Raw genomic sequence first — 24,901 nt, 5'->3', positions numbered from 1 at the left:
ACTAACTTCATATCCTCTTACACTACATCCATGTGTGTTTATTCATTTCCTCCAGAATTGGAGAAAAGAAAAAGACTATCCAACTTACTCACATGAATTATTTTTCAACTGTTAAACACGGACCACAGATGCTTTGATTTGTGAATTTGTGGTAGGTGTTCTCTCTAAAATGTTACTCAACTCTGCCCTGCTTACAAGATTGCAGGTATGTAGAGGGGGAGTGCAAACAGGGAGAAAGGGAGAGAGAAAAACACTCCAACAACATATTACATGTGGTAGAAGGCAAGGAGAGACGTGCGGAGAGATAGGGGAAATAGTTGCAGAGCAATAGAGAGATGGCAAGAGGTCATCCCAGGGTAATTTGTTTTGGTCCTCTCAGAAAGCAGACACACAGGGAGCAGGTAAACCAATTACAGTGTGACATGAATCACTAAGACCTACCAGCAGCCATGCAGCTGGCCAGCCGGCCAACCTGCACAGCCAAACAACCAAGTGAGTGCACACTGTCTCCCAAAGTGCTGGTCAATCACAAGCCATAGCCCTCATGCCTCCCTCTGTGATTGCACATCTGGAGTGAACTGATGAGAGAAGAAATACATAATTTCCCCACAGCTTTGGAGCTGATTTTATCTTAAATAAATCTAGATGTTCTTTTAAGGAAGGGGAAAATATAAGAAAAGAAAAGAACATACGACTGACCCCAGGACAAGAAACGCAGCAAGCTTCTCCAAAAACTGAGACTTCTAAAACTGGCACATGTGTGACAAATCAAGCGCAAACTGACAGCATGTGTTTTGCTATTCTAATTCCATCCAATTCTCAAACTTTAAACTATAATGGTAATGACACAGCTCTCTTCAAGTTGAACAAAGTTCGATGTCAGATCCCATTGGAAACCGAGCCAAATTCTCAAGGGGGAGGGTTGCGTCTATTTACACAGAAAAGACTTAAGCAATGACTTTAATTTCTTTAATCACCCAACGGCTGTCAAAATGATGTTGTGATGGGCCTCAGTCACACAAATGCCACCGGCGATATAACAGAGAAGCGGGAAACAACTTGTTAATAAACAATCATCTAGGTCCCTTTCTCTCCAGCAACAGCCTTAATCCCTGACTTGATGCTAAACTGACAGGAGCATCATGGAAATCCACCCGGCATCAGAGGGGAAAGAGAATGAAGTTGACAAGAGGAGGGATTGAACTGGATTAGATATCACATTGGCACTTGGTTTTATTTGATGTGGCCTTGTAGATTCAGGAGGGGGTAAATATTTGATGAGGGGAATTGGGGTTTGCCACTGCCAGGGGGCTGTTCTGAGGAAGAGGCTAATAAAGACGGCAGCAGGCAAGTTGTCCATCATGGCTGGGATGCTGGCTGGGCAGAGGTGGCTTGAGGGAGTAGAGGGAACCCGCTCCTTCAACATGTTTACTGAAGTGCCAGATCTTACAATGTGACCTCAACCAGGCCAAGATACCTGTTCACACACACACTCACACGCACACGCACACACACACACACACACACACACACACAGGGCGCTAGCGGCGTTGCAGTTAGGAACAGCTGGATGAGATTTCCTAAGATGTAAAATTTGCCATCTTGTTGTTGAAATAAGGACGTGAGGAATGCTTTCTCAGAGAGACTAACTGGCCAGTTGGAATGGGTGGATCCACTGGAAAAGCCACTCCTGTACTTCCACTGGCTAACCCTTTATGCGCTTTTTTTTTTTCTTAATTCTTTTTTTATTCCATCAACCTCCATCTCACCACTTCCTTATTTCACCCCACAATTTCCTTTCCCTCTTCTTTACATCTATTGTCCTCTCTCTCTCTCTCTCTCTCTCTTTCTCTCGCCCTAAAACCAGCCCCTTGGCCGCCCGCTTGTGCTCAGATGGCTGTTACCATGACAACCATGTTCTTTCAGCTCTCGCAAAATAATGAAGACAATGTGTTTTCCATTTAGATGAGTTTTCTGGTGCAGTGGGGAGATATGGAGTGTCCATCTTGCCTCCTCTTTCACTGCAGAGGAAATGTAATAAAAAAGGAGGGGGGTTTCTAACCTCTCCCTGGCTCTCCCTGTCATTCTGACACACCTTCGCTCTGCCTTATTACACTCACAGGTTGAGGGTGCACTATAATGCAGCCGGATGGCAAAGTGAGCTCAGTGTTTTTACCGGTGACCTGGCTGGTGCTGCAACAAAGCACTGCATTTGCAGCTATTTATTTACATCTTCACTGTCATCTCAGAACAAAGAAACTCATGACAGGTAGTGATTGGATTCTGCTGAGGAAAGGAGAAAAAAAAAGCTGCATTAAAGTAACAGTAGCTGACTTGTCTGTTGATACAGGAAGCCTAGTGTGAGTTTAGAACAACGTGTTGAATTCTTTACTCAAATTCAAGCTGTTGAAATGCTACACTGTGGGAGTTCCAAGATTCTTTTTTGAGATTTTTGGAAACCAGACAGGATTTTTTTTAAATGGCGAAGAACTTTTTTTTTTTCCTTATGTGGACCTATTAATTTGTGCCCCACAAGGGGGGCAACTATAAACCGAAATATACTGCTCTGAGGGCTATTTAAGCGGCAGTAAGCGGGCATGATAGCATCCAGGGTTTCCCTGTAAAAATCTGTTATTTGTTGATTCATTTCAAGTGAAAACTGTATCAAAATAAACAGCTTAGATAGGACAGAAGAAAACAAGGCCAAATGACTTAAACTGATTCGAGTTGGAACAAAACCTTGAACTGATCATTTCAACCCAATCTTAACTTTACACTGAAGAAAACACAAGATAAACTATTGCAAGTGCTTCTGCCGTTATAATTTAATGTGGGAATTCACCAAACCAAATCCCATCATCCATTGGACTCTTCTTATTTGCTCATGTTCATAGACAATGTTTACGCTGTTTAAGCCTTGAAACTTACATTCCATGTGTTACACAGTTGAACTCATGATCTAACTGGCCAGGAGACAGATTTATGAATGGAACAGTCGGCTATTCTCAATGGACCTTTAAGAAAATAAGCATCCCTCTGACAAAGAAAAAAGCAGAAGACATCAAATTTGAATTCAATGTTATTGTCATGGTGAAGAATATGGGTCCAGGTGCGATTAAATGCGTAAATGAGAGGACAAGCAAGAGGGCGCAGTATGGTGTGTGTATGTCTCTGTGTTTACAGTGGAAATAGTGAGTCAGAGACATTTTCTTTGGGTCTCTTTTCCAGTGTTTATGGAGAGTGGCGAGGAACAACACTTCCTGAAAGGAAAGCCAGCTTTCCAGGCCCAAACCCTCTTCCAGGCTGCAGACGGGGAACACTCTGTCTCCAATTTATGTTTTCCACCAGTGCCGCCTAAACACACGAAACTGATGTGTGTGAGTGTGTCTGAATGCGTGTGTGTGTGTTTAGACAATACACACACACACACACACACACACACACACACATCAACTACAGGCAGACGGACAGTCATGGTAATCTAGCACAAATATCCACCCAGTGCTGGCCAGATGTACAGTAATACACCATTGTGATAAAAAAAAGGGTGGAATAAGAGGAGGGGGGAGCACCACCTAAATCCAGCTTCATTTACCACCTCCTCATCCTCTGTCATGTTTTCTCTTGTTGACCTGTCCATGTAAGTGACATTAATAAATTTAAAAAGAAAGGTGGGAGGTGATCACTCAACTTGCCTCTCTCGCCCCCTTTCTTGCCACTCTCGACTCATTCTTAATTACATCCAGATCAGACTATGAATGAAGTCAGTCTGATTTTAACAACACCTACAGGGAGTGAGGGAGAGCTCTCCTCATCCAGTGAGCATATCAAGTCGTATCTGGCTGCTGGCTTTGACAAGTTTTGTGGCCAATTAAATTGACACACTAAAGCAAAGTAAGGCTGCAGCTAATGGCTATGGTCATTGTCGATTACTTTGTCAAATTTTAATGCCTGTGTGTGTGTGTGTGTGTGTGTGTGTGTGTGTGTGTGTGTGTGTGTGTGTGTGTGTGTGTGTGTGTGTGTTTATATAGACATGTGTGTAGGAGTCTGTTTGAGACTTGAAAAAAAGAAATATCTCAAAATGTATTGCATTGAAAAAAAAGGGTAGTAATCAAAACCCACTAATTAAAAGGGTGAATAACTTTGTATTGAAAAAGTAACCAAAGACATTGATTGATATTAAAAAAAAACTGAGTGGGCATATGATGGTATATGATCTAAGCCTTGAGCTTCAATATATTTCTATACTCCTTCCATATTCAGTAATTCTTATATTTTGTTGTTAAAAAATAAATGATGTCCTCTCAATGGCAGGTAGACCTTTGGGCCAACAAGTAAAAAAAAGGGGTTATTAAACCTAACCCAAGACAGTTGTAGCTGCCTCTTGTGTTGGGTGTGACAGCCGTAAGATACATACTAACATATCTCCAAATTCCTTTTTCTGTTTTCTTTTTTTACCATTAATTAGTTGCCACATTGATTTAAGGGTAATAGCTGGATGCAACGTCGCAGGCTTCACAGTGCAACATCATCTGGGTGCTTTTTCTGCTGACGTTGGAACGGAGGGATGAATGATCAATCTGCTCTTCTCTGTTTGAACAACAGGGAGGTGGTGACAACATTTACATGTTTAAACAAGCCTAATCATTACCTACAGAAACACTGTCAGATCGCCTTTGTTCATACTGTTGACTTGCCTGCTGAGGTAAAACTAATGGTGTCTGATCCTCAAAGTGACATACATACGAACACATGTACAGAAAAAGTGGGGGTTGTACATTATAGTTCTGTATGTATACAAAGATGGCAGCCTCTGATGAGCAGGTTGCCTGTATGGAGGCTTTAAAGTACTCCGATAATGCAGCTGCTTCCCACACGCATCCATATTTGATGTACAGGACATGGCGGGAAACAACCCCTGTGCTCCAGGCTCTCTGATCTTCTCCAGACACTCAGGTCAGAAGGCACAGTGGCACAATGTGCACCATAATGGCTTCATCATCATGAGCCTGTGTTTGTGTGCCATGTGGTGTGTGTTTTTGCCAGTGCACACTTTAACGTCTGCTTCACTGTAATATCATTGTCACCATGCCACCTGCAGAGCACAGCGGCATTCCAGCCCTCCACCACACACACACATACACACACACACACACACACACACACACACACACACACACACACACACAATTACACACAAGGACAAACGGACACATGCACATGTAAACACAAACGCATACAAATCCCAACAGATCAAAACATAACACTCCCATCGTATCCAGTGAAAAGCCTGTTTACTGATGATCTGGTGTGAATACGAGGTGGTAGAGTGGGAGAAAGAGTGCAGGAGAGAAAAAAGGGAGAGGTGAGGGGTGAGACTGAGGCAGTGAGGCAATAAGGGAGTGGCAGACTGCAGGGGCTTTTATTATCAGCCATTGTAAAGAAGCTAGGTGGGATAATTGGTCTCCCAAGCTCAATGCACAGCATGCATTTTCAATGAGCCCGCACTGTTGCTCATTTAATATATAGGAAAGAGATTGCAGATTAGGGGGAAGTGGTGGATGTTTAGGGATGAGAGAGAACCAAAGGAAAGAAAGAGATGTTTAATTAGTCCTCTTTTCACTGCTGTTGTTTATGTCATTAGCGCAGCATAATTGCTGTTTAAATGCCTTATCATGCTAGTGAGAATGGATGAATGAATGTGGATGATCAGATTTACATTTTGAATGTGCATGCCAATTGAAATCCATTAAAAATTATCCTGTTTATATTAAAACTCATGATTCCATCAATTATGATTGTATTTATGTTATTCTGTACACTGTATCATATTTAATTAATAGATAAAAATATTGTCAATTTATTTATCTATCGATTTTCAGAGCTGTTGAAGTATTGATGGCAATTTGAAATTAACATATGCTTAGTAATGTATTTAGGATCAGAACTAATTCAGTCTCACTGTCCTTTTTTATTCAGTGATTAGTTAATTAGCTGATGAAATTTCTGAAAATGCTGAATTAACGTTGATTTAAAATCCGAGGCAATGTCTACAAACATCCATAAACCAAAGATGTTCAACCTTAACAGCCTTAGAGAGGTATAATAACAGCATATAGTGAGACTTCTATTTATGCACAGTACTTCAAATTTTTTCTGTATAAAGTCGGAGATTTATAAAATAAAAATGAAAAATTACAATCCAAGCACTCAACATTAATTTGATTTTTTTCAGTGGAATTATGGAAAAAAAAAAATCTGGGTAGTCTTTAAAAAGAAACTGCATTAATATACTATCTTCTTTTGAGAATCATGTTTATGATTAAAGCTTAAATTTTAGTTAATTATTGTCTGATTCAAGACTAGAGAGAAAATATAAAAAACACAATGGACTTTAAAGGCTGATTTAATCTTGCTAGTTGATCCCTGGCTCCCCAAGTGACACACATAGAACGTTGATCTACACATGGCACTCCAAACACAGTGCTGTGGAGCTGGCAACTCCCAGAGTCCAACCCTTTCACAGCCAGACACTGTGGGAAAGTACAGCTAGCAAATAAAACCAGCGCCAGCTCCTGCCAAGCCTTCTGACCTGTCAAATTAAGTTGTAGTGTTCTAAGCACTGACCTCTAAGCAACAAAAGGAGTGAGCCTTCACACAACAGCGGTCTCAGGTGCGCATTAGAAGGCTGATCAAAAAAGGCTAGGAGTGGAGGCGTACAAGTGAATTAAGTCAACTAAGTTGTGTTCTTCCCCCGGCACGAGTCCATCTCTCTTTGTTTTAGGGCAGCGTGCCTGGGCTGTCACCTCATAACAGCATTAAACACCTCCCAAAGTTATGTTTGGGGTTAAGTATACAGTGGCACAGAGGCTATGAAAAGGACACCAACAACAGTGGACAAAGCCGCACTTGGGCTCGAAACAAAAAAAAAAGAGAGAGAAAAATGGAAGAAGTGGGAGGATAAAAAGACGGGTGGCAAAATAAAGAGATGGATAAAGAGGAGGCAAGAGGCAGGGAGAAGAGGTGGCAGGTGGAGGGAATTTGATTAATGGCATGTGTTTTTGTTCCTCTCTCTCCCCTCTGGATTTGACAGAATTTCCTTCAGGGACCTCAGTGACCTCCTTCAGCATCTTACTCAGAAGACCTCCATGAGCCCCCAGTGCGGGATAATCCATCAACCCCGTTACATCCTAGATGCATGAAGTAGCCGGCCTCAACAGAGGACCTTTTCCCCTCTGAGACCCTTAACATAGCCTGTTAATGTCTGCTCCCCCTGTCTTAACTGCACTGTGACTAATGGTTATTTTCATTATAGAGTAATTGTCCGATCGATACACGTCACACATCAATTGTGTCCCTACGAAATGTTTAAAACTCAAATGTATGCCATTTGCAATTTTTCAAGACTGCAAAAAAAAATCCTCATGATAGATATGTCAACATTGAAATCTGCACTTTGCAGCTTTGACATCAAAACGATACCCTTGGAAAAACAAGATTTTAGACAAATGTGCACTTTATACATTTTGGAAGAGCAAGAGCCAAAGGTTAAGAACAAATAGACAAGACTCATTATTGATATCTACTATCTTATTAATCTATAAATTGATATCTACTGTTAACCCACAAATTGGGCTACTTTGCTGCAAGCCCTGAACTAATTCCTCTGTATAAAAGGAACATAGACAGGGATTTCCCCTTTCTGACATAAGTGCTTCATTTATACGATGAGAGCTAGGTGCCTGGGAAAGATACTGTGATACATATTGTCTTTCATTGAAATTACATGCAGGGTCTTGTGCATTTTCCTTTTTATTTAATGTGTGTCTTTCTTGCTGTTATTTCCCCTGACAATTATGAGCTTTAAACCCTTTTATAGATATATTGTCTAACCATTCTATAGAAGCTAAGCATTGTTACAGGTGTTTTGGTATTGACAACATGACAATGTGATTTGAGGGTTGTTATCTGTAACCTAACAAATTAAATATGAGTATTGGATTTCAGTTAACAGTAGCAGTACACAGTTCAGCAGCTCCTTTTGTTTGCTTGTTCTTGATTGATCACTGTTACATGATTATTTTTGAACTAAGGAGTTTGTATCGAAAAAAAATCATGCGAGAAGCATATGTTAAACTGTATCGAGTTTTAAATTGAATGGCAGGAGACGTTCTTTGAAAGCTGTAATCTGCCAGGGTGGTTAAACACCGTACGCAGTTGTCAGGCAACGGCCGCTCTCTTTGATGTGAGTACAAGAGCAGCCTCTCGGATGTGAGCCATCCCTCCACCTCCACAACCAAATCGGCCCCGCCCCCATCCTGGTGGCCGAATCCTCTCCCCTGACTGAGCAACACATGCAAACAGAGATGTGGAGGGGTGAGCATAAGCATCTGGACCAGACAAATGAATTCTATTTTGTGACAGCAGACAGACGGACCCGCTGGACGGCCGCCGCTAATCGTCAACCTCATCCCTCCTACAAGCTTATAATCCCTACTGGATAGACAGAAAACAAGAAAGGGACAGTTCAGAACAGAGAGGGGGATAGAGATGGAGGGTGGGGGTGGGGGGGTGAGAAAGAGACTTGCATAATGGTGAAAATAGGCTTGATCTTATCCCCCTTGCCTGAAATGAAGTGGACTGCCCACTGACTAAATAAACACTTGCTGGCCACTTTGCTAATGCTCCTCAACACAATAGGTGACAAATGACGTTTTATTCACACTCTTGGCTCCCTTCTTTGATTCGCTGGCACCGACAAGTGTATACAGTAGAAGAAATAATAAACTTTGCAGTATGAGCGGGAGCCGCAGCCATGTAGGTCTCACTTCGAGTCTTGTTAGGCTGCAGAGGACTTGGAATGAGAAACCCATGTTGAGAGCCATATTTCTTCCCATTAGGAGTAACTGACTTGTAATTTAGCCCAATCTCCTGTGGGTCTGTGTGTGACCCACCACAGTAATAAAAGGGGAGTGGACATAAAGATGAGGTGTATGAGTGTGTGTCTTGTGTGCTACAATATGTACTTTGTATTCATTGCAGATAACAGGAGGCTGTTGGAGGAGAGAAAACAGCAGCCATTGATTTTGTGTGCCGGGCGGGCATTTCTCCATTCCAAAGTCTGGTCGATACACACACATAGAGCAAAGAAAACTGGAGGGGGGGGGGGGGGGGGGGGGCAACGCGCACACACTCATACACACACCTGCAGTCAACAACTCCTGGACACAAGCCCTGTCAGGTAATCATAGCTACCTCATTACCTGTGGGCACATTCAAACACACACAGGATCAAAGGTGAATGTGACCACTTTGCAAGCAGGAGCTTGAATGGAAACAAGATGAACAAGCAAACTCGGTGAGGTAATTTTCTGTACAGTGAGAAAGCGGGGGGAGGTGGAGGTATGTTTTGGCATTAAATCCTTTATCAAGTAGCCAGCAAATCAAACATTGATTTTCATGAGCCACCATGCCCAGGGGCAACAAGGATCTCCCACATCAACTAAGGCTACACTGACAGCACAAATACACACACACATACATACATACATACAGTATCTACATACAAACAAACTTATTGTCATCAGACACTAAATATAATACACCCTCGACAGTAATTGCTGAAATCTAAAGAGGAAAAAAAATTAGTGGACCTCTGCTATTTGTTGGACTGGTAGGAAGTTAGAGTGAAATGCGATCCAGCTTTAGTCAAATAGTGATTTGGCCGTTTTAGGGGCAAGCAGTCCCTCGTCTGATTATTTTTAATGAGGGAAACATCATAACTAGAATAGCTAAAGTTGATATTTTTCTTCTGTTGACTTGTGCCTTGTCAGCAGATGTTGTGAATTACCATATTTTTCAAACTTCGCTGAAATTAAATCTTTGGTGTCAAAGGCCACATGCAATAACATTTTTTGCATTCTTGCTCTAAACATCTGTTCTTTTTCACTCATATCAGTGTTTTCATTTCTGTAACTGGTTTGAAAAATTCATTACAGAGGGTAAATGAAAAAGTCAACACCCGTCTGACTAATCTTTTACTTCACACCTTAAGAGGAGACGGTGAGTCACTTTAGCTAAAGGACAAAAAGGCTAGACCAGCCAGCAATATACCTGACATAATATTCTTATATTAGGATTTATTATAAACTATTCTGACATCCACTGCTCTCCTGATAATCTATGGAAATATCAGCGCCCCTCAACTCATATTTGTTTTTAAAGTGATCAATTCATTTGTTTTCAGTGTTTTCTCCCCAGGAGAAAAACAAGAAAGCAAACACATTGTTTTTGTCTTATTTTGATGCCTTATAATAAATATTTGTCTGTCCCGTTCCCCGCGTTGAAGGTCATTCATTTTTCAAAAAAGGTGAAATTCACAAGTCTCCCAGTTTGAATTAAAGAGGCTTCTAAAACAGCAGCTGAATTTGGGGAGAACAGGGCAACAGATAATATTATTTAATCACACAGTTTTGTGACCTGAATAAAAATACAGGGGTTTGGTATGAGATTTCAAGAAAGAAAAACAATGAAAAATAAATAAAATCAGACCCTGTGGCAATCATTACATCCATTTAAGGGAATCTTGCAATACTGAGAGCAAGATGGATGCTCGGATTACTTACTTCAAATTCCCAGATTCCTTTTCAGATTAAATAATTCTTGTATTGTCGAAGATTTAAAAATAATAATGAGTGAATTCTGAAAACAAGACTACAATTGAGTAAAAGTTTTCAATATGCAATCATAAGTTCTACATCCTGTCTCATGTGCAAGGAAGAAATGTAATAACCCCTCAGACCTCAAGATATAGAAATCTTCACAGACCTTTCAAAAAAGACGCGACAGACACTTGGTTCATCTCAAACCAATCTGCCCCTTCAGACTGAACCACTGTGGCAGTCAAAGCTGCTCATTTAGAGCCAGTCGATTACAGAGGAGGACAAACTGACACAGAGGAACAAGGAAACATACATGTGAGAGACTCATACTGTGGAGCAAAATCGAAAACAGGCTCCGGAAACTGGCCAGTTCCTGTATAAGAGAGGTAGAGAAGAAAGGAAAAGAGGGTTAAAAGAAAAGACAGCAAAAAGGGAGGGAGGCAGATAAAGCCTGCTTTCTGCAATGAAACTGTCGGAAATGGAAGCTGTTTCTTTCGATTTTTTTTTTTGTTTTTAACATTTTTCATCTATTAACGTAACATAACATCTATTCTTCTTTAATTGTATACATAAAAATTGTGTTGGTATGGAAAAGAAGTATGTGCATTTAACTACTAATAGAATAAAAACAAGTAAAAGGCACCTGTCAAATCTATGCTTGCAACTTTAATCGAACTTTACAAACCATGACTCAGTGCCTGACTTTCAGAGATTTATTGATTACATGTGTGTCTTGAGAAAAGTTCTGTGATGCAAGTGACTAAACCCTTAAATAAGATTTCAATTACATGTCCTTTTTCACAATCCCGTGTGCGTGTTCACTCTGTTTTTATCGTTTTTGGCAAATGTACCATCCCTGTACAAAATCTCCAGATTTCTTTTTTTCCCCCACCCTGGGACTCATAAAGCATTACCTTATCTTAACACTTTCAAACAAATCCACTGAGTCAATTTTGTAATTCAGCTGACAGATTAACTGAAACTGAACAAAATGTATCAAAAAAACAAAATGCACTCACACAAAATCAATTTGTGTGTGTGTCTGACTGACGACTAATACACAGTAACAGAGATAGACACTGCAGCACCCAAAGCACAAACAAGAAGAGACACTAGTCACACACACTACAAGGGCACAAACAATTCAAAAGGCACACAATATAGCACAGAGCACACATGCAGGTCTTGTGTGTCATTATCCCGACACACACAGGCAGTTTAAACAAGCATTCCTCAACATGAGCAGTGGATATTACTGTGACTATTGTATCTTCTGCAGTGAGCTTGGGTTCAGAATGAAACAAAGGCACCCAGTGTGCATCGGTAATGTTTCTGCCGTAGATGTGTCAAGTCTTTGTTCAAGAAAGGCCAAGAAATGTTGAGAGCAGAGACAAAAGCAGACAAAGTGTGATCAAGCAGGTGGATGAAAGAAAATTGTGCAGTCATATTCAAATAATAAGATCAACCCCATGTTGGAGAATATTTAAGTCACCAATCAGTAACAGTTTATCATCCTCTTCTACTACTTCTCCTTTCAGCTTTTCCCCTCAGGGATCGCCACAGATAATCAACCTTCTCCATCTAACCCTATTCTCTGTAACCTCCTCCTCTCTCACACCAACTATCATCATGTCCTCTCTCACTATGGCCATATATCTTCTCTTTGGTCTTCCTCGAGACCTTCTGCCTGGAAGCTCCAATCCCAGCATCCATCTACCAATATATTCACTATCCCTCCTCTGCACATGACCAAACCACCTCAGTCTGCCTTCTCTGACCTTCTCTCCAAAACATCTAACAAGTGCAATTCCTCTGATAGACTCATTCCATCCTTGTTACTCCCAAAGAGAACCATAGCTCCTTCATCTCTGCAACATCTAGCTCTGCCTTCGGTATTTTTGTTGCTCTGGCTGCTCTCTTCACCTCTTTTCCACACTCCCCGCTGCTCTGGACTGTTGACCCTAAGCACCCGAAATCCTCCAACTTCTTGATCTCCACTCACTGTAGCCTCACTCTTCCACCCCGGTTCCTCTCATTCACACACATATACTCTGTCTTGCTGTGACTAACCTTCATTCCTCTCCTTTCCAGGGCATACATCCACCTCTATAGATTTTCCTCAACCTGTTCTCTGCTCTCACTACAGATCACAATGCCAGCTGGAAACATCATGGTCAATGGAGATTCCTGTCTAACCTCAGCTGTCAGCCTGTCCATCACCACTGCAAACAAGAAGGGGCTCAGAGCTGATCCCTGATGAAGTCCCTCCTCCACATTGAACTTCCCTGTCACCCCCACAGCACAGTTCACCATTGTCTCACAGCTAGCATACATGTCCTGCACCAGTCTGATATGAATGAGAAGAGGGGCAGGGGCAAATCAACCTTCTCCATCTAATTCTATTCTCTGTATCACCCTCTCTCATACCAACGACCTTCATATCCTCTCTCACTGTGTTCACAAATTTTCTCTTTGATCTTACTCTAGACCTCCTGCCTGGTAGCTCCAATTCCAGCATCTGTCTACCAATATATCCACTATTCCTCCACTGTACATGACTGAACCATCTCACTCTGGCATCTCTGACATTCTCTCCAAAGCATCTGACGTGCTGTTCCTCTGATGGACTCATCCTTTCAATCTCTAGCTCTCTGTTTCACCAACCTGTATAGATCATTTTCTCCCTCCTTACTGTCCAACCGAGCATCATTGTTCGCCCTTTGTTTTGTCTTTGCTACCTATATCTTTATCTTACACTGTATCTCCCTGTAATACTGTTCTCTTTAGTCCTCTCAGTGTCCCACTTCTTCTTTGCAAACGCTTTCTCCTGCACTTCTTCATTCCACCAACAAGTCTCCTTTTCTACTTTCCTTCCAGATGATACACCAAGTACTCTCCTACCTGTCTCCCTGATAACATAAGGCGTACTTGTCCAGTCATCTGGAAGCTCAACCTGACTACCCAGAGCCTTCTCAACTCCTCCCTGAAAACCATACAACACTCCTCCCTTTTCAGCTCCCACCATGTTGTCCTCTGCGCTGCCTTGTCCTCTTGATCTTCCTTGTCAACAGTCATCCTTCAAACCACCTAAAACTACTTTGCAGTCACCGATCTCTTTCAGGCTACCTACTCTACTACTTCCCTCTCCTATACAAGATGTAGTCTACCTGCATGCTCCTACCTCCGCTCTTATGAGGTACCCTATGTTTCTGCTTTTTCTGGAAAAAAGTGTTCTCCCCAGCCATTTCCGTCCTTTTTGCAAAGTCGACCACCATCAGTCTCTGTATGTTCCTATTTATCCTGTATACCAAATCAGCCCGTCCCTTCTTCATCCCCTCTATTGCCTGCACCAACAGGCCAGTCGAAGTCTCACTAATTACCACTCTCATCTCTGGGGATATTCTGCATCACTTCATCCAACTCATTCCAGAGCTTCTTCTCAAATTCACATCCCACATGCAGGGTATAGCTACGGACAACATTGAGCAACACACTTTCAGCTTCCAGTTTCAGACTCATAAGTCTATCTGACATTCTTTTCAACTCCAGAACATTCCTAACAAACTCCTTCAAGATAACTCCTGCACCATTTATCTCCCTGTCAGTACCATGATAGTACAGCAATAGTTTATAAGGTTGGGAATCAAACAACAGAGTCTGTTTAGTGACGTGAAATATAAAATTAGACAAGTTTCTGTAATAGGACTTTTAGATCAGGAAGTCATATGCCAGCACCAAAGAGTGTATAATATTTTAAATCAAATGTAGCTTATGTTCTGAGGTTGATCAATTTCCAGGCTGTAGTGAGTATAAGCTGTCACTCTAGATGAGTAAATATTCAGTCAAACATAATTGGTACATGAGAATCTCACCCATGACATACAGTAAAGTTCCTATCTGTCTGACTTTCAGTCAACCTCTCTAGGCTTACAGTTAGGCCCAGAAATATTTGGACAGCGACACAGTCTTCATGATTTGGGCTCTGCATGCCACCACATTGGATATGAAATGAAACAACTACAACAGAATTGAACAAAGAGTGAACTTTAAGGTTTATTTCTAGGGGTCGAACAAAAATACACGATTGAACATGTAGGAATTGTAGCTATTTTTGAATAAAGCTTTTGAGCTCTTCCAATTCTTTTCCAAACTTCTTCTTCCCATCATTCTCATACAGGTTGATCTAAGTCTCATCTGCTGTTCCAGAACTGGGCTGGTTTCTTCAGGTATTTTTTGGCAAAGTCAATTCTGGCCTTTCTATTTTTGAGGCTGATTAATAGTTTGCACCTTGTGGTGAATCCTTTGTATATACTCTCCAGAAATGTTCTCTTTATGGTAGAATTAGATACGGATACACCCTCTTCCACGAGAGTGTTCTTCACTTGAGTGGATGTTGTGAAGGGGTTTTTCTTCAGCATGGAAAGGATTCTGCGATCATCCACCACTGTTATCTTCTGTAGACTACCAGGCCTTTTTGAATTTCCTAGCTCACCAGTGTACTCTTTTTTTTTTTTTTCTCAGAATATACCAAACTGTTGATTGGCCCACTCTTAATATTTCTGCTGTCTCTCTGATGGATTTCTTCTTTTTTGCAGCCTCGGAATGGTCCGTTTAACCTCCATTGAGAGCTCCTTTGACCACATGTTGTGTGTTGACAGCAACAGCTTCCAAATGCAAATGTCACACCTGGAATCAACTCCAGACCTTTTAACCACTGAATTGATGACAGTTTACTGAGGGAAGAGCCCGTGCAGCCTTGTTAATTTTTTTACAGCCTTCTGAATCAATTGTCCAATTACTTTTGGTCCCTTGAAAAAGAGGGGACTATGTATTAAAGAGCTGTAATTCCTAAACCCTTGCTCCAATTTGGATGTGAATACTCTCAAATTACAGCTGAGAGTCTGCACTTTGAGCACGTATTGATAATATAATTGTATCCTGAATATGTTTTCGTAAATAGCTAAAATAACAAAATTTGTGTCACTGCCCAAATATTTCTGGGCCGAACTGTATGCTGTGAAAAGTTCTGTTCACAGAAAAATTCAGAATTTCACTTAAGGCCAACAAAATATTAAAAGCAGAACAGGTTTGAAAGACTTTGCTGCATTCACAACTCAACATTTACACAATGCAACCTGCCATCACTATTCTATACCACTAATATTTTCAATTGGACATCCTGAGAATCATGCACTGCATTTAATAAAATGTTAACAGATGAAGGTAACTGTTAACATTAGTCCTTGGGGTTAATAAAAATGGAAGAAATATAGATCTTATATAGGCTTATCATTTATTCATTTATTATTTATATTACTTATCGTGAAGTCTGCGTTGCAGGGGAGCTGGAGCATATCCCAGCTCTCATTGGGCACGAGGCAGGGTTCACCCTGGATGAGTCGACAATCGATCACAGGGCCACATATAGAGACATAAAACCATTCACCCCCTCATGCACATGTCATACAAGTAATACAACAATTTCTTCTCTCATTCACATGTCTGGGCAACCTAAGGTCTCCACTGAACCTCCTGCATTTTTTTGGACAGTGGGAGGAAACTGGAGAACATGGAATCAAACCAGAGACCTTCTTACAAGGGGTGCAGAAGCACAAAACACTGCCACCATCCAGCATAAAAAGTTACTTATCGATGTGTAAATGTTATCTTGTTCAACTCACACAAAACACTGATAGATCAATGACATGCCCATATTGGCTGATAAAATCATCTGACTGATAAAATCAACCATGTCCCGTTTAGGCGTTTCAGGCAGTGATGATAAAATCTTTTTACACAAATGCCACAAATTAATAAATATTTGATACAGATAAGTAACTGCCTGAAACAACTAAAAACTTCAATGTTATACAAATGTTGAAGTTGTGCATTTTTGTTATTTTAAATAGCAGATTTGCTACTTTTTCTCAGGAGAGAAAATTATATCAAGTGCAACCAAATAGATTATTGATCTGCTAAGAGGGTAAAATAATTTTGCTCATTAAATAATTTTAAAACAGAACAATAATTGTTTACAGCAGCCAAATTACTTTCATCTTTCATCTTAGCATAAAGTAGCAATATACTATTGGCTCTAAGCACATAATTTGTACTAGCGGCTATTGTCCCCACCCTACACTTCTTTCCCTTTGCTCCATCTTTAATTTTTTTCCTCTCCTAGCCCTCTTTGCCCTCAGCAATCCCTGCCTGAAGCTCTCTTTTTCCAGCCTGCGCCCCATGTGCTATTTGAAATCCATCCCATCTCTTTTCTCGGAACAAAAAAGGAAAAGGTATAGGGAGTAAGACACAGCAGCAGGGGTAGGACGGTGCTAGTAAGGATATTAGGGCTCACACACAAACACAGCTCGCCAGAGGGCTTCTGGGGTGATGCCCCATGTGGTTTGGGGCCATTTTTGTTTGTGTGCGTGCGTGCCTGTGTGTGTCTGCCTGTGCATGTGCATGTGGGGAAGACATTTTTGAGCTCATACTGCTGAGGTGCGAGTTCTGAGGCCACCCACCTTTAACTGGCAATTACAAACTATAGTTTGCTTGAAATTGTTTGCCAAGGGCCAACACAGTCACCAAATACTAGACTATTTCTTTTTAAGCCCACAGAACTGAGTGTTTTCTGTGAATAACTTTGTCTGTAAATTGAATCCTATATTCACGCGGGATCGGAGTCTTTAAGTCCTCTAAAATGTATTCTTAGAAAGCAAAAGCCTCTTAAAACAACATTCGGACCATTGTATAACAGCAACTCTAAACTGAAACCTAAACAAATTAAATTCATTTAAGTGGGTTAACAGCTCCTTAAGGCAGGTTTTCATTGCAGGTTTTACAGACTGTCAGCGCGAGTCAAACAAAAAAAAAACAACTTCGACATGGTGTTTTAAAAGAGTTGTCGGATTATTTACCTTGTGAAAAACTGAATGGAATCACATCAAAATTGCACATTAAATTGAATTGCTGTGAGAAGCGCATAGAAGGAAGAGATGAGAATGGGTGTAAAATTCATCTTATCTTTAAAGCAATAGGTACATTGGCTCTTATACAAGTGGTGGTCTGATCTACCAAATTAAAGCTTGTAGTTGATCGCACCGTGTGTGTGTGTGTGTGTGTGTGTGTGTGTGTGTGGTGCGTGTGTGTGTGTGTGTGCATAACCAATGATCACTTTTTTGAAATCCGCTCTGGCATGGTCAGGGAGCGCCAGTTCATCTGTTTGTTACTCTGTGTGTGTGTGTGTGTGTGTGTGTGTGTGTGTGTGTGTGTAGGCGGCTGCTGGGGGGATAAGCGTGGCACATTCACAAAACATTATGGGGTTCTGAGAGGGAGGGGCCACCAGCCTGTGAGCATAGCTGCCCATCTCTTGTGATTTTTAGTGGTGCTATTCTGACAACACAAGGCTGGGTCTTCCCTCACTGCTCAGCTGAGCAATCAGGTCACCTCATCTTGACAGACAGCAACACACGCACACCCCGACATAAACATACAAAGACACACACACGCATGTGTGGACACAGTACATGCAGCCTGCAGCTGTTGCCAATGATGTCAGTCCTGATTTAGCCAAACTAGCCTTTTGTTTCACCGCTCAAGCACAAAAACACAGAATGAGATTTCATTTGGCAGCACAGCAAGAATCTGCCTGTCTCCAAAAATGGTTTGATTGAAGAGTCAACTCTGTTTCAGACATGAAAGTCCACATTCCGTAAAAAAATCATTAACAGCTTGAAAAATGGAAGCTAACTTGGATGGGCAATCAATCTTTGCAATCATTTATCAGTGAAATATGCGTAGGTTCTGGCCAGACTAAACAAATTGGAAGTCGAGGGACCTATGGGCACTGTTGACAGATTAAATAAAATGATTAGTTCTAATCAACAGATGAATCAAATGAAAATACATTTGCAGCACCTTTCACAACAAAACAAAGATTGAGTATGCTGTATATTGAAAAGAGAATACAACCGTGTGTGTGACTTTCAAGGCACGTGACAGCACAGCAAAAGCAAAACCTGTGATACACTCTTTACAAGAAAAATGTAAAAATTCGACTTAAATATCAAGGGGAATGCATCAGCATATTTCTTTCCCTGCCTGTAAGTCAAGGGCAACTGTGAAAATGAATTCAGGAAGACTACTTTATTAAAAAAAAAAAAAAAAAAAAAAAAAGAAGAAAACAGCATCCTGAATCAGCGGAAACTTGCCATCTCTAAAGAATATCAGACGTGTTATCAGTGCTATAGGTCTTCTTTGGGTTTTAGGAGGAGGAGGCTAACAGTGAGACTCAGGACATCTCTCAAATAGAGTAAATGAGTAGCAAGCTATTAAATGAAAAAGCAAGTATTTTGACACGCCACAACTAATTAAAAAAAAAAATGAATGAATAGTGAGATAACAATTAGTAAATATTTAATGTATTCTTAGATAAAAGGCCATAGAGGTTTGATTTAAAAATTAGATTGTTTCCTGTTCTTGGTTAATATTAATGTTCTGACTCTGAAATTGATGTGGACAACAATAAAATTCCAATATCCTCAACTCTATTGCAAAAAATTTTGAGTGTTCCTTTTTGACATTCTTTTGAACTTTGATTTCTCTGGCCTTCAAAGCTTAAAGCATTGACTTTCATATGTTGGATTGTAATGTATATGTTATGAGCATTACCATGAATATAATATTGCCTGCTTGTTGTTCATGATTAATCCTTGCATTTTTCTCACATATGGAAAGGAAAAGTATATTATTACATAGTGACAACCACATCCTTATACCTACTGATAAACACATATGAAAAACAATACTCCTCTGCAGGTGACTGACACTTTGGTGTAATTGCTGGTGTATAAATATATATATATATCTTTTATATATATATATATATATATATATATATACACACACACACATATATATATATTTTTTTTTTTTTCTAAGAAGTACAAATTGCAATGATCTCAACAACCACTGTATCTGCCAAACAACTTAACTCCCACTCTCCAACTCAAACACATACATACGTAAATACTGCCTCCTCTTGATGTCTTTGGCTGAACTGGATTAGGAGTATAACTGGTATCCACTCAATTTCCCCTCTTTCCAATTATTTTCTTTCTGTTCCCCTAGCAGCGCTGCTCTCTTATTCTCAAGTGTGCTCTCTCATATGTATTTCTCTTTACCACTAACAAAAACATTTGTGTGTGGATTTTTTTTTTAATGGCAATAGGACAAGAGCTTGCATGCCACTAAATGAAACAGGGGCCAGAGCAACTGCACAGTCTGTCAATATGATAGACTGAGCCAAGTTAGTTAACCAGATCTTGGAATGATCCCTGACTAGATTAGGTACAGGCTAGAACCACCACCCTCCAACCCCCTCCTCTAATACATGCACGGGTTGTCCAATGCTCAGGAAGCTTTCCTGTAGCTGATAATGAGGAGGTCTGGAAACATGCATTTGTTTGTGCAGATCTCAAAACAAATAAATCCTCTAACGGCCATCTCAACAGCTTACACACACAGAAACACGTCCGTTTCAAGGAATCGGTTTTGTCCTAAATCACACATCTCAATTGATGACGCGGAAATCAAGTGTGCGACCGGTGACATGTCTTTTTCAAGAATTTTATTTCTACTGACATGACAAAACTGCAGCTGCTCGGAGCACATAATGGTGCACGAGCAAACCTGCCTCTGAATGTGAAGTGTTTCCGCCAGGGGCTGCTGGTTGGAGCAGATTTGATTAGGTTCGCTCTGATTAGAGTCTTGTTGGTTACAATAAATCGCTCTGGAGAGCAAGACTGAGAAACAGCCAGGGAGTGTCGGCTCGTGAAGCCAAGAGCAATGTTGTGTTATACTTCTGTGTTTAGCAGAAGAGCGAGAGTGGTGGAGCGGCAATTCAAAATGAATCAGCCAATATAAAAGAGCACCAGTGAGGATATTAATACAAATCTGTTAGCAGTTATCAGTACTCAGGAGAGCAATATGATGTGGGGCAGGAACTAGCCACACTGAATCTGATCACCTCAAAGGAAAGGAGCCAAGTGCATCCGAATGGCTCCCATTTCACAAACAGCGTGATCATGGGAACACTCCTGACAGCAAGTGCCTTGTCTTGGCTTTGTGCTTAAGAGCTGCGTACAATTTAAGCAACAGTTCAGCTGTCGTGTGTACTGTTACTTAAGAAATAATACACTGCATAACACCTGAAATGGCCTCTGTCCCTGTAAGCTTCATGAAATATTAACCAAATTAATCTAGTCTTTCCTTCCTGGGGAACATGCTGTGCTGCTATCCATTACATGGAAACCAATCATCTTCTATCAAATCAATCCTAAACAGTGTAATTTATTGAAAGACACTGAAATCTAGGGACACAATATGACTATAACCATCAAATGATTATGATTTTCTATTAATTTGGTCTGTATCATTTAGTGTCGCTATGCTTGTTCGAGTGAAAGTGAGAGCCACAGTCGTCTCTCAGCAGCTTAATTCCTGACACTGCTGAGTGGAAAACATTATTATAACATTATAGGGCTTAACAGCCAGCAATGCAGCATCTGATCAGAGGTCAGATTTGTGTACCTCGTGAAGATATATTTAAAGACTGATATGATACCCTGTTTAGTGAAGCAATTTCCAGAGGCCTCGAGGCAGAACAAAAGGGCAGAGTTCACCAAGAGCAGAAAGAGTCCCACTCCAAAAAAAAAAAAAAAAACAGAAAACAAGGGCTGTAAAGTAAAATACAAAATCATTTGAAGGGATTTTATAGATTGCAGATTTAATGTCCATCTGATGGAAAGGAGAGGGAGAGAGAGAAAGAGAGAGAGAGAGATCAGAATTAATCCTCTTAGCTGTTTGTTTGGTAATCTGATTTAGTCTGATTTTTAGGCTGCTATCTCTGGTTGTGGTTACTGATGCTGCCTCTGGACTGACCACAGCCATTTTCACCTTCAACACCCCCATCTTTTCCTCCAGCATATTAGGCTTTAGGATTGACATATTAACAGAATATCAGGAATGTAAATCTCTTGTGCATAATCAAGCAATGTGTCTGCTTATGAAAAGATTCCCAGCTCTGACATTGCTCCAGAAAGTCAAACTGTGGCTGTCCCCGCTCCAAATACATGACCTACTTTGCACATTAACACACATTTACATGCAAGCAAGATCCAGGGCGGCTTCATAGTTTTCTGTTCCCAGCTTTAATGCATCTTACTTTAACTGCAATGTGGCTCCTGTCCAATTCTTGGAAAACGCAGCTCTTTTCAAACCCTCCAGGCGTATTTCAGAAGATCACTCAGGTACTATGGCTGAATGGAGACGAGTTAAACCCTATTTCCGTTCAGCCTAATTAGAAATAAGTGCATAATATGTACCAGGTTCTACAGCAGAGGTGCACCTTTGTCATGCAAGCCTGTTAAAGCAAGCTGAAGCTGACAAGAGGCCCACCTGAGGTGTTCCCAGCCCGGGCAAATCTATTTCCAGACCACCAGCCCTCCTGTCTCCTCCGCCTCTGGTGGGGAAACCACACCACTGCACAGACCTCAGTCAGATGCAACTCAAGAATGGCTCCATTCTTCACACAGGCCGTGAGGGCACACTGGTACACAAGGGTGGGAAGTGGTCTCAGGACACAGGCGCTCATTTTTATTGAACTTAGAATGGCTCGAGCAGGCAAGTACATAACAAGAAGCAAATATTATGGTGAGAAAAAACAAGCAGTTTATCATCTTCTGCATCTGCACTGTGATTTCTGTAATGTGCAGCAATAAAAAAGACATTCCCAGAAGGGCAGGATTGCCACTGTTCTCACACAAAAAGTGTAAACTACCCAAGACCACACAACCATGGGCACACACCAGAGGCACAATCCAATTCAACACAACAAGGGAATGAAAACACAGCATTAAGCGCACGTCATATTGACTTCAGCAAATGCTTGACAGCAAAGCTCCATACAGATTGACATGGATGAATGTGTTAATGTTCTCTCTCTTTCAAACACGCACATACGCACACACAAAAAACTTAAACACAGACCAGATTGTATATGACTTTGCTCATGCATGACTTGAGGTTTCACTGTGCCATTCTTTTCCTCTTGGAAATCGCAGGTTGCATCCATAATTTACATCAGCCTCCGTCTGTTTCTCTCTTCCTCTCTGCTCCCTCCTTCTCCTCTTCTCTCTTCTGGCAATCTGGCTTTTGCAGCTTTGCTCATTAACATATTGCAGAATGTGCAGATGCCACCAAAAATTATTCACCTTCTAGCATTTTGATGCAGTTTCCCATAAATACAAACTACGCTGTCGACATTTTGCAGTCTTCTTAGAAAAGTAAAGGGGCAAGGTTTATTTCAGTAACGCGTATTGGGAGTATGTCGGAACATTCTTTAGTCCCAGCTTTCTCTCGTTCTCATCGACACCAATGACATAATCCATCATGTCAGTCAAATGCTTCCACAGAGTACAGGGAGACCTGACGTAGTGTTTCTTTCAGTCCAAGGGATTACAGAATACATAATATTCATGCTGCTCCAAGCCCAATTAAACCCACTATTCATGCATGTTGTTGTGTCATCTGGAACCATTTAACACAGGTTATTCAGTCAAAGACGAGCAACCGGAGGATGGGGATGATGAGATTAGCTTTGTCCTCCTCTTGGAGATGGTATCAATATTGTTACAGGTGGATCAATAGCAATACCAAGTAGGTCGGCATTGGTTCATTACACTCTGGGGATAGGTTGAAGCAAAGCCAGAACCGTCTCACAATACCTGGAAATATCTGTCTTGAAAACATCCTTTAAATAATCTTTTTTGACAGACCACATCTAACATTGATACAGCTATCAAGGAAACTATTAAAGACGCTAGTGAGCAGGCAATCAACTGTCAGTCTGATCCTCACCAACCATAAGCTCTCATTGAATGGCATATACGAGTATGTTTTTGTCCGGCCACAGATGGACAACAAGGGCGTATATAATGTTGATTTCAGCCAAAGCTTTACAGTCTGTTCTCACAAATGACGAACTTGCATTTAGTATTTTCCCCAAAATAAAAATTTCAATTTGTTCCTTTGTTCTCCTCTGCAGAGTGTGTTCTGTCTTCAATTTCTGGCAAGCACAACCTATTCTGTCTCAGTTACTGTATAACACAATCACCAGTGCATTCTGTCCAAAGACCACACACCTGTGTTTTTTTAGAGACAAGTGCAATACAAGAAATGAAAATAAAACCATTTGCAGCTATCTGGATTTGTATGCAAAAACTGCATCAAATCCTTGCTTTATTTGTTCTCTGCAAGCTGATGCTTGGATGAAAACTTGTGTTAAATGAGGAAGCTTACCAGTGGAGGCGTAGGCTTCAGTATTTCCTGTTAGACAAAATCTGTTTCTTAATCCTCATCAAGCCGGACGAATCTGAAATGAAACAAAACACAGACGATGCACATCAGGGAGTGTGACAAAATACAATCTGCTTTTTAGTGATAGGAAAACAACACTTAGGTGGCATCATTTATCGAGATGTAATAATGCACCCTGTTGAGTGTTTGACAGATTGGAAGCACATAACAGGGACTGACAGAGCTAAAGAGAATGTATCTCTAATCCCTGCCAAATATGAAACATAAAATACTTAAATGACAAACAGAAGTTGATTTCTTGTCTTCATTGTGAATATGCCCATCTTGTTGCCAAAGCAGCTGTCTTAATCCTCCAGGCTCCAATCATGGAAGACTATTTCTTTTGCTTTAGGCTCTTTTCAAACTAAAATCTGTATACCTCCTTGTGGGACGACCACTCACTTCTAGACGTCTTTACACGGTTGCATCTTTAATTTGCTCGCAACTGCGATTGAAACTTCCTCATCACATCATTAATATTATGCCAGACATCTTTTCCAAAAAAACGCATGGCTTATGCTTTCTCCATACTATACATATAGTATAAAGAAAGACTGGAGCCATCTTCACAGTCTACATATTGTCCCAAATTTAATTACTGTTAACACCAGTGCAAGTGAGCTAAGTACGCTTCCATGATTTATTCATTTCCCCTCATATTTGAGCCAAATTAAATTAGTCATATGGGTTTGATTAACTAAATACAATCTGATACTATAATTTCACACTTGAATATTGGATATAGAAAGCATAGACTATGGTTGACTAGCACTCATTAAAAATTCGTATGTGTCATATGTCAGCAACAGCTTTGATGAATGGTTGTC

At 40.7% G+C, this 24,901-nt stretch overlaps 1 protein-coding gene across 5 annotated transcripts in view; it reads right to left on the bottom strand.

The window, feature by feature from the left end:
* zmiz1a (zinc finger, MIZ-type containing 1a) overlaps positions 1 to 24,901 on the bottom strand; it is a 108,444-nt gene that overhangs the window by 39,511 nt on the left and 44,032 nt on the right. For all 5 annotated transcript variants that reach the window (XM_086170887.1, XM_086170897.1, XM_086170870.1 and 2 more), the window contains one exon: positions 24,018 to 24,090. The gene's annotated coding sequence lies outside the window, so the exon portion shown is untranslated. The remainder of the gene's footprint in view (positions 1 to 24,017; positions 24,091 to 24,901) is intronic.

This window comes from Fistularia commersonii, chromosome 2 (genome assembly GCF_037954325.1).
Source record: "Fistularia commersonii isolate RoL2024-O1a breed Wild chromosome 2, RoL_Fcom_v1.0, whole genome shotgun sequence".
Classification (NCBI taxonomy): Eukaryota; Metazoa; Chordata; class Actinopteri; order Syngnathiformes; family Fistulariidae; genus Fistularia; species Fistularia commersonii.
Note: the sequence above shows the minus strand (reverse complement) of the source record. Positions and strands in the feature narration are given on the sequence as shown.